Source organism: Aphis gossypii, chromosome 3 (assembly GCF_020184175.1).
Source record: "Aphis gossypii isolate Hap1 chromosome 3, ASM2018417v2, whole genome shotgun sequence".
NCBI classification, from domain to species: Eukaryota; Metazoa; Arthropoda; class Insecta; order Hemiptera; family Aphididae; genus Aphis; species Aphis gossypii.
Window position 1 is genome coordinate 976,725 of NC_065532.1, and position 10,258 is coordinate 986,982.

Sequence of the window (10,258 nt, forward strand, 5' to 3'; positions counted from 1 at the left end):
TAATTATTATTTTTCAGTTACAGTTTTTAATAACGTAACAAACACGTGTTTAATTTAATTTCAAAAATAATATTACAGGCTTTGATAACAAATTGTTATAAATACAAAGTATAAATTAAAAACCACTAGTAATAATATGAAATAATGACAATAAAATAAACAACGTATTTTGATAATCGATAGAGTTACATTCTGTAATTAATTTATTTCTAAAATATAAGGGGTATGTTTTTTCATTTTATGATTTACATAAATGATTAATATAAGACGAAGTATATCGTCAGTCATAGGTGCACTTTTAATGGTAAACTTCTTAGTTGTATAAAAAATTGATTTTTCAGATTATTAATTATATTATGTAATTTTTATATTAATTAAAATTATATATACATATTATACAAATATAATATTAGTATTATAACAAAATATACTATTTGTATAATCTATATAATGACTGTATTATCTATAATATTTATTTCTAAATTTATTTTTGTTTCTTAAAATAATCTTATAGGTATAGCTAAAAAAAGTGACTAAAATATATTGTATTAAATAAACCAATACTATGACTTTTGGAAAAATTTAACAATATAATTGAAATTTGAAGGGATGCCAAACATTTAAAAGGTACATCATTTCGAACCCCTTTCGTAACATATGTTATCTTTTTATACCTACCGCCTTCTATAGAAAAATGAAGACGTCATATATAATATTTGCTATGAAAACAAGATGTAGGTATACCTAATGTATGTATTGTACTGTAAATAGAAATTATTTTATTTGGACTGTAAGAACTAAGACACGAAAACATGACCTGCGTACTAAAACTATTTTCAAATATTTATTTTACAATACAGACTTGGGCAGTATAAGTTTTTTTTTAATTTAAAAATTTAATTTAATTAAAAATTTAAAAATATTTTAAATTCTAATATAGTAAAATCACAGTTTGCTTTACATTTAAAGACGTATATTTTTGATGATATTATATTATATAATTATTGTACCTACCTATGGTATTTGATAAATAGTGTATTTTTTTATACTCTATAGTCTAAAATATTAAAATATACACATATAACTATAATATTAATTGAACATACTAATTACTATAGATACCTACTATATATCTAATTTAAATAACAAGCTTTTTCATATTATAATGTTCACATCGTCTTATATTGTACAGAATAAGAATAATTGTTGTTAAAGATAAGTAAATGAATTTGTCATTAAAATACTTTTATGAAATAATTTTTGAGAACCATTAGAACCTATGATTTTATTTTGCAACACAAGCAAAGACTGTCAATAAGCAAAATTATTTTGCGTGAGTCAAGCAAATAAAATATATATCTTTTGACTTGCAATATCTTAATATATATATATATTAATATTAATATATTTATATCTACCATTGTGACAGAATAAAGGAATTCTTAAGTATAAATTACTTAATACTCACAGCAATAATTAAAACTTAAAAGCCATCAAAGTATAGAACTTATTTCTATTCTTAATGCATTGAATAAATACAATTTCTGAAATATTTTAATATTTATAAATATATATATATATATATGTATATAAACGTATTATTTTATTCTGCTTTTAAATAATTTTAAAATAATATTCTGCATCTAGATTATTATGACAAAATCACTTAAATTAAAATGTTATAATACGAGTATAACCAAATGGAAGACATCGAGATATTGTGATTATTGAGCGTTGAGTAAATCTACTATTTTTTTTATATATATATTTATGATTACTAGTGCATAAAAAAAGATGATAATTCTTCTTCTTTACGCTGTAAGTAACAATATATCTTTTATACTCCAGCGATACGCATATTTTTATTTAAAAACAAAATATTATATTCTTTTTGCATATATTTTACTAATATTATAGGTAAGGTACTCATTGAAAATAAGTAATGACTTAGACTACCTACTTAGAGTCAAAACTTAATTTTAACATGTCACGGAACATTAATTCATATTTTTTACTGGAACTATAAATATATGTACTACCTACAATACAAAACATATTTAAACTCTTCTGGTCAGTGCGACTGCCGACTATATTAACTGTTAATCTTATAATTCAAATTCACTGGTGCGAGGTAACCGTTTTGAATATTTTAAAAATAAAACTGTGAAATAGTAGCTCATATACTTAGGCATGCGAGTACAATTTTATACAGGTAGGCATTTATTTGTTGACCCTGTAGAGTGTACTCGTATAATGTGCATTCTTAAGTTCTTCATCTTAACTATTTATATTATGTGTCATAAATGGTTTTATTAACAAAGATAGTTTCTCACCTATATAAATAGGTGTGAAAATATATTTATCATGTTTTTACTGATGGTGTATTTAAAGTTTGTCGTTTGATTCTCGAGAGTTATATAATATGGATAGTGTATAGTATAGGTTCAGAAGATGATGGATAAAATAAAATACATACAATTTATTATATTATGGTGGAGTACTGTAGCTATAACAGGTATGAAAAAATATGCAAAAAAATATGTTTACAAATAGAATATTATTATATGTATAAGATGAAAGATTTATTTGTTTATTTACTTGTTAATATCAAAAACATTAAAATTGATATTACAATTACTTATTATAAATAAGTACAAAATAATATTATGTAATTAATATTGCTTTTACTTATTTATTATTATTATTTTTTTTTATATTATTATAATTATACGATAGATAGTTATAATTTGGCATTCTTTTAGCGCGTAATCAGCATATATTTTAAAGTTTAGTATGCGTGACCTACAAAAAAAAAAAAAAATAAATAAATAAATAAATAAATAATGTATACTATGTTAAGAAAAATAATATTACTACAAATAAATAAAATATATATTATGTAATCACAAAATATACCTAAATTTTTTTCTATTTTTAAATGCAATGTTTTTGGCAAAAATTAATTCAACCTGCTGTATTATTACTTATAGTAAAATAAAGCAATATATGAAAACATAATTTGAAATAATTATATACACTTAGTAATATATAGGACATAGGTTGATATAGGTTAATTTATATTGTCTCCGCTTATAGAATCGTTTTTTGTATAGGTAAATTATTTGTGATATTATATTATTAAAATTTAACACATCCATTACACTATTACAGTAACTTATTTGACATCTACTATATACTTATATTTTTATGAGTTTCATGTATTAGCCCCATTTATAATACGAGTATTTACAAAATTTTCTGAAAAAATTGACAGTTCAATATTATTACTAGCAAAGTCAATACCTCTTAAGTTGCTGTATGAATGCTGTTCATTACATTTTGTAGTACAATAATAATCTCCACCAAAATGTTTTATTGGACAATTAAAATTAGGAAATATATTTTTAACTCAGTTTAATCTTATTCATTTACAATAGATTACGGTAGTTTCAATAGGTCTCACCGATAAATAATGAATAATGTGTGCGGAAGTTTTTTTTTAGTGTTATCATCTAATTATTAATAACGATTATGGTAATAATAATATAATTCAATTTTTCTTATATAATTTTCTTATAAATTATACTAGTTTTAATCTCGTCGAATACATGCATACAATATAATAATACGTCAAAGACATATATCATATATGAGCATACACGACACACTTTTATAATACTTTATAATATTTTACATAAGTAATTCCTAGTACAAGGTACACACATATATAGCTGTAGAACGTTAAAAGTTTTGTGTTAGCGCTCCCTAAATTGGTTCCCATGAGAATACCCAGGACCTGGTCGAAAGTGGTATATATCCGGGTGGTAGTCGATTTTTGGTGGCATGTTACATTTGCCTGTTGGTAAAAACGCGTTTGGGAAATCGCGGACTTAGGTCATTTACCACGGCTCGGTGGCGGTGGTAGAGAAAATGAAAAGGGAGATCGAAAGGGATTGATGGGGCCGTATGTGCTCTGACGAAAACGACATGACACATGAGGTTCATTAAGTCCGGTTGATTACTATTGTAGCGACTTGTGGAATGACGACCACTATCCCACCGCCACGACAGCTTCCACCGCTACAACTGCGATTCCGTCACTACACCCACACGCTCGACCGTTGGAAACTCACATTATATTGTACACTCGCATATGAACTATGTAGTATGTACACACAGAGTGTGCTACGGACTACGGTGTTAACGAAATGACGACAATGGTAGTTATAGGCGCATGAGAATAACGAGTCCGCTTGAATGGTTAACATCAATAAATTATACAGGGTAATCGCCAAGCATTCTCACATCCCTTTAATTCTTCAAAAACGCTGTAATTAAAAATTAAATTTTTGGAATTTTTAAATAATATATATAATATTATATCACATCTCCAAATTCTAAATATTTTTTGTGCTATAAAATAAGTGTCCTGTGAAGATACAAACTTTTTTTTCAAATGAGAATACCTCATCTCTATTTTAAATAATTTAGCAAATCATTTTTTCTGAAAATTTTGATGCGTTAGAAACTTAGAACCTTAATTCAAACAATTAGTTTTTGAATTCAGTATTTAACTTGGTGTTGGAAATGGTTTAAGCGTAATAAATACTAAATCTATTTAATTTTTTTGCAAAACCATATTTAAGGGCTTTTATTTTTAATGTATTTAACTTAAATATCTGAGAAATTTGAATAAATTCGTAATTAAAACGGGAATGATTGAATGAGCATGCTCAGTGAATCATTCTATAATATATACTATAATTATTATATATTAATAAGAATTCGAATTTTCATGTTTCTGTGCGATGTTGATGATTATTACCATTGATTATACATAGTATAATAGTATACTATGTATAATCAATGTTATTACTTATATATTTGATTTGTAGGTTAGCGTTAGACATTGATATATATAATTATAATATACGGAATTTAACTAGCGGACTGTTTTACACGTATATTTTATTTCAATATTCACTGCGATAACTAAACAAATTTTCATAAAAAAGATCATAACTATTAATATTTCATTGTAAATATGGTTTTAAGTTCTAACATACGAAAACTGATACAGTGATACGCATTAAAATGTTACCACCTAATAAGAAAATTGTTTTGGAGGGGGAGGGGTCGTGTTATCCACATTTTGAGATCCATATCTTAGCATAAAGTATTTTAAACTTCCTAACCTAATCGGCTTATCATTATTCTTTAGTAATGTGATGCATCATCCAACAGCACATATTCACAAGTAGTTATACCGTTAGGCAACTTTATTCCTTATTTTACATCGTTAAATAATGCAAATATTGTATTTACAATTAAAAATTAAATATTTATTGTTATTTAATTAACAGTATAAGATTTTAGTTTGGTGCACTCATTTATAATTAATAATTATGAAATTTAAAAAACATGGATTTATCCGGTTGTTATACAGCAAGTCTAAATAGTAAGCCAATAATAATTATCCTAAATATACAATAAACGTAATCAACAAAATATGTAAGTCTCGGACCAATTTGTTTACGTCTATCATTATAATCCTACTGCGTGTTTCTGTTAGACAATATCATCGCCAAGTTCCGGCACTTGTCATGGATTTCGTTTTAAGATTTTGCTAATCACGAGTTTTTCTCATTTTCTCCGTTTACCACGCGGGGTCTTTACACAAATGGATTTATCATGTTAAACAGTGCCCATTATGGGCCACTCGGTCTGCATATATTTTATATATTAGTATAACGCGAAGACGAAGGGTGTTACGAATGAAGAAAAAAAATCGTGGAAAGCTGCAGAAGGAAAAAAAAGAGAAAAGAAGCAAACGAGAGTAGGGGGCCGATATTAATTTTGGCGGTGCAGCCGCCGCGACATTAATTAAACCTCGTTTTTAGGAACGCATTAAAAAGACGCTCCTGTCGCGTGCTAGCAAGCCGATTGAAATATTGCCACAGCAGCGGCACTGGTGGAGCAACGTGCGTTCGCGGATTATATAATAACAACCGCGGTCGTTGTAGTTTTTTTATCCCCGCGTTATTCGGTTTCAGTATACGTATACACACACCCACCGACGCCTCCTTCAGGCTTCAACGAAAATAATTTAAGGTTATAACTGCACTGCAGCGACGACAACCCTAATGGCTTTTAAGTGAAATTTACGATCGACTGTTATTGATTTTTGACTTTGTACCTATACCATAATAATATTATTATTTATTATAATGCAATTGTACATACTTAACTATTTTAACTGTATCATAGAGGTATTATTTGGCATTGATGAACACTGCAAAATTGGTCAGTAATCAGTTACATGTAACTATCAAAGTTAGTAGTTATGACGTTACGTACTAAAGTTATATTTTTAACATTATAGTTTATAGTTAGTTTCATAATTTTCATGTAACTCTTAATAAAAGATTCGTGTATGTATTCTAAGTTATATTTAAATATAAAATAGGTAATAAATGATATTTTAATTTTAAAAAACTGAAATATTTTAGGTAAAGTGAATGTCTATTCTATTATACTGATGCGTGTTTATTCAAAGTTTGAATATAGAATCATTCGATTATACGTATTATTTTATACGTCTAAATACGTAAATAGTTTCTTTATTTTAACATTTTATTTTGGTATAAAAGTAATATTAAAAATTTACAAATTACTAGTACCTATTACCTATAAAATATAACAAATGTATTATTTTTATTTTATAATATATAAAAAGGTTAGTTTATATTGAATATTGATAAAGTCATTTATTGGACTAGATAGATTAATGTAATATGTTATAACATCGCTTTATAGTCTTATAGATATGTCAAAGCCCAAAGGTATTGTTATTCGTACTTAAAAATAAATGTTGTATGATTAATGATTAAAATTTTACAGACCAGTGGCATAACTGAGGGCCCACAGACCCCCGCGTAGTGGGGGGAATGGTAATTTGGGTCCTTTGTTTATAGGGTTATATTTGGTATAACAATATTTTAGGGGCCCGTTTTTTATTTTTGCGAGGTGCCCAAATTTTTTTGTTACGCCACTGATACAGACGCTTTTATATTTTAACAATAAAATAATAAAATATGATAGTTTAGTTTTAAGTCAAAATCTAAGAGGGTATATCATTATTTTGTATTTACTTTTATTCTTTATAAGTAATATAAACTCATGGGTAAGTATTAAATAGTAAAAAAATGTAAGCAATAAGCATATATAAATGTATAATCTAAGGCATAGCGCTTATTTTTATTGTTTGGTACAAGTATATTTACTCTTTTTACACTGTCGAGTTTGTATTGTATTGTTCAAAGAAAAATAAAATGGATCAAATACAAAATTGCAGATGACAGGGTCAGATATTATAGAAACAATTTGGATTTAGGAAGGAACGAAGGGTGGGTATATTGGCGACATAAAAGGGCTGGTTTCCTCAATAACAGACCTCAGTCTATGTGTAAGCGTATGCGTGTACTCGATTTTTCCTCCTATCCTATAGAACCCTTTTTATTCCTTGAGACAAGTATAAATTATTTAAATTTAATCACGCTTTCATTCCGATCCCCAGAGCAGTAATATTCATCTCCCGTCCACCGTGTCCTTCCAAGCAATCAGCCACGGGTACCAATCTTCGCTCGGATTCAATTACTACCAGCTTTATTAACCCTTGGTCTGTCGCTTATTGTGTCGCATATTCTTAAGTATGAAAAAAATTACATTTGGAAAGTTTGTGTAAATGAAATATATAGTTTAAAATTAACAAAATGTATTTAACGTAATAAGTATACTTATATTTTTAATCAATAACTTTTATTAGCAATTTAAAATTTTAATACAACGTTTTAAAACACTTTATTCAGTATTCAAACCGATCTCAACTAATAACTTTTTTTTTTTTGAAAACGAAGATTCATTAATAATATTATCTTTGCATCATACTTAGAGTTAATAATAGGTATAATATACGTGTAACACGTATAACACCGAGTGTGTATAAGTAATTACTAATTTTCTTGATAGTTTTTAGGTGTTTATATCAAACCCAAATACAAAATAAAATAACAATTTCGTATCTCTATACGAATATGATTACTCTAAATAAGTAATTTAACGTTTATTTTAAAAACGTTAAATATTTATAGTTTATTTTAATGTATGTAATTAATTAAGGTATTTTGTTCTTTTTTAAATTATATTTAATTTTATTCAGTCACACTTCAATTATTTATATTTTGGGTAATTCCTAAATATAATAATATTTAATATTTTTTGCCTAAACCTAGTTTATATTGTACATGTATTATTAATTATTTTAATAACTATATTGTTTTTTTAAAATTTTATTTGTTATTATTTATTATATTTTTTTACAGTATGTTAGTTATTCAAAAAAATTATTGTAATCATGTTAAACAAAAATACAATAACCGATATTCTGATTAATTAACACTAGATTATTTTTTAATTATTTTGTTTGCATTTTTCAAATTTGCGAATATTATTAGATCCGTTAATAGGCAAATAATGTTTTATTCACGTTAATTTCTAAAACTTGTGATATAAATCATACATAAATACTATCTGATCACAATATTATATTATAGTATTATATACCAGATACATATTTATATTACTAAGAATCAACTATTTACTTAAAAAACTATTCGTTTACAAGATTTTTGACATTTTTTTTATATGATTTCACATGAAAACAAAAATGTATATTTTAAACACAAAGAAATATGTAGACTGAAATGCGTGCAAAGAAAATATTAAATTTTGTTCAAAGAAAATCCTTAAGATGTTTTAGTGATGGATTGGTTGTCATTAGGTCGAGTCGTTTTTGAGCACAACAGATGACGGCATTATACGACAACCTGATAAGGGAGATTTCTGGTTATTAATACACCCTGTTATATAAATGGGAGACTATTATAAAGGTTTGCGGGTTTGTTTTTTTATATTCTTATATTCTTGTCCAAAACCGATTTCAATTAACCGCTTAAATCTACCTATAGAAAAAATAACTTTATAAAAATTCTGACATAATTTTAAAAATGATTAATTTTTTCAAAACAATATGTTCAAAACTTAAACAGATTGGTTCTCATATTCGAATGTTTATGCATAATAACTTAAATCAATGTCTTAATTTTTATAAGCATAATATTTAACGAAATTATTGGTAGTGCATTGTGTTGCCACGAATTATGAATATGAGGTACATACCTATATTGTACTATATTGTAATATATGTGTATTGTCATATTGAAATATATCGGATTCAGCAAAGTTCATAATTTGCTGTTGATCTAAAATTTTTAAGTCATGATAAAATTAAAGATACATTTAATTAATGAGTTACAATAGAACAAGGCTAAAAATAAATTACCAAAAAAATAAAAAGACTGAAATATTAAAAATGAATATAAAACTTTATAAAAAGTTCAGTTAACTTATTAAAATTATTGGATAACATTATCTTGGAATTGACATAATAGTAACCTATTATGCAGACTTATAATTTATTATTTATATAGTTTAATTTTTTATAAGATTATAATAATTATTAAAATTTATGACTACGATTGAACAATATTTATAGCACATTTTATTTAGATATATATATATTTATTATAGATAATTTTAAGAAAATAAATAATTACCAGTGTATAACTTAATTTTATACCAAAAAAAAATTAAAAAATAAAAATAAAACACGATGATAAATATATGTATAATAATATATATCTCAATTTTAGTTTAAGTTCATGGAAAAATTAACATTGATGCGCCATCACTTTGTGAACAAATTTTATTGAGATTGGCAACTAGTCATGAGGTGGATTGGATATAGACTTCGTATATTTTCAAATGTGATTCAAAATTCATACTACTCTTTGGTACATTTTTCAAGTATATCTAAAAACAACCTTTGAATAGAAATTTTATACAAAGTATTCTACTATTTTTTGATTATATAAACAAAAATCATATATTATTTTTTATATATTATATAAATTAAATTATATCAAAGAATCTTTTATTACGGCAACTCTATAGCTGTGTATAAACAAAAAAAAAAATTCAATTTTCGTGATATAAAACAAGATTCATGTATGGTTCACCCTGTAACAATCTAAATATATTGTAAACAAAGCTATCAAGAAACACGTGTACCAAATTCAGCTGGAAACGGATATTAGGAGATTAACAATTGCTAAAAAATGCTTTAACATTTTTATACTTA

The 10,258-nt window shown here is 25.5% G+C and overlaps 1 long non-coding RNA gene across 1 annotated transcript; it reads left to right on the forward strand.

The window, feature by feature from the left end:
* Window positions 1–1,165: 1,165 nt before the first annotated feature.
* On the forward strand, window positions 1,166–9,938 carry LOC126550814 (uncharacterized). Its single transcript, XR_007604841.1, has 3 exons — window positions 1,166–1,333; window positions 1,648–1,738; window positions 9,771–9,938. It is a non-coding gene; the product is annotated as an uncharacterized LOC126550814 (long non-coding RNA).
* The last annotated feature ends 320 nt before the right edge of the window (window positions 9,939–10,258 follow it).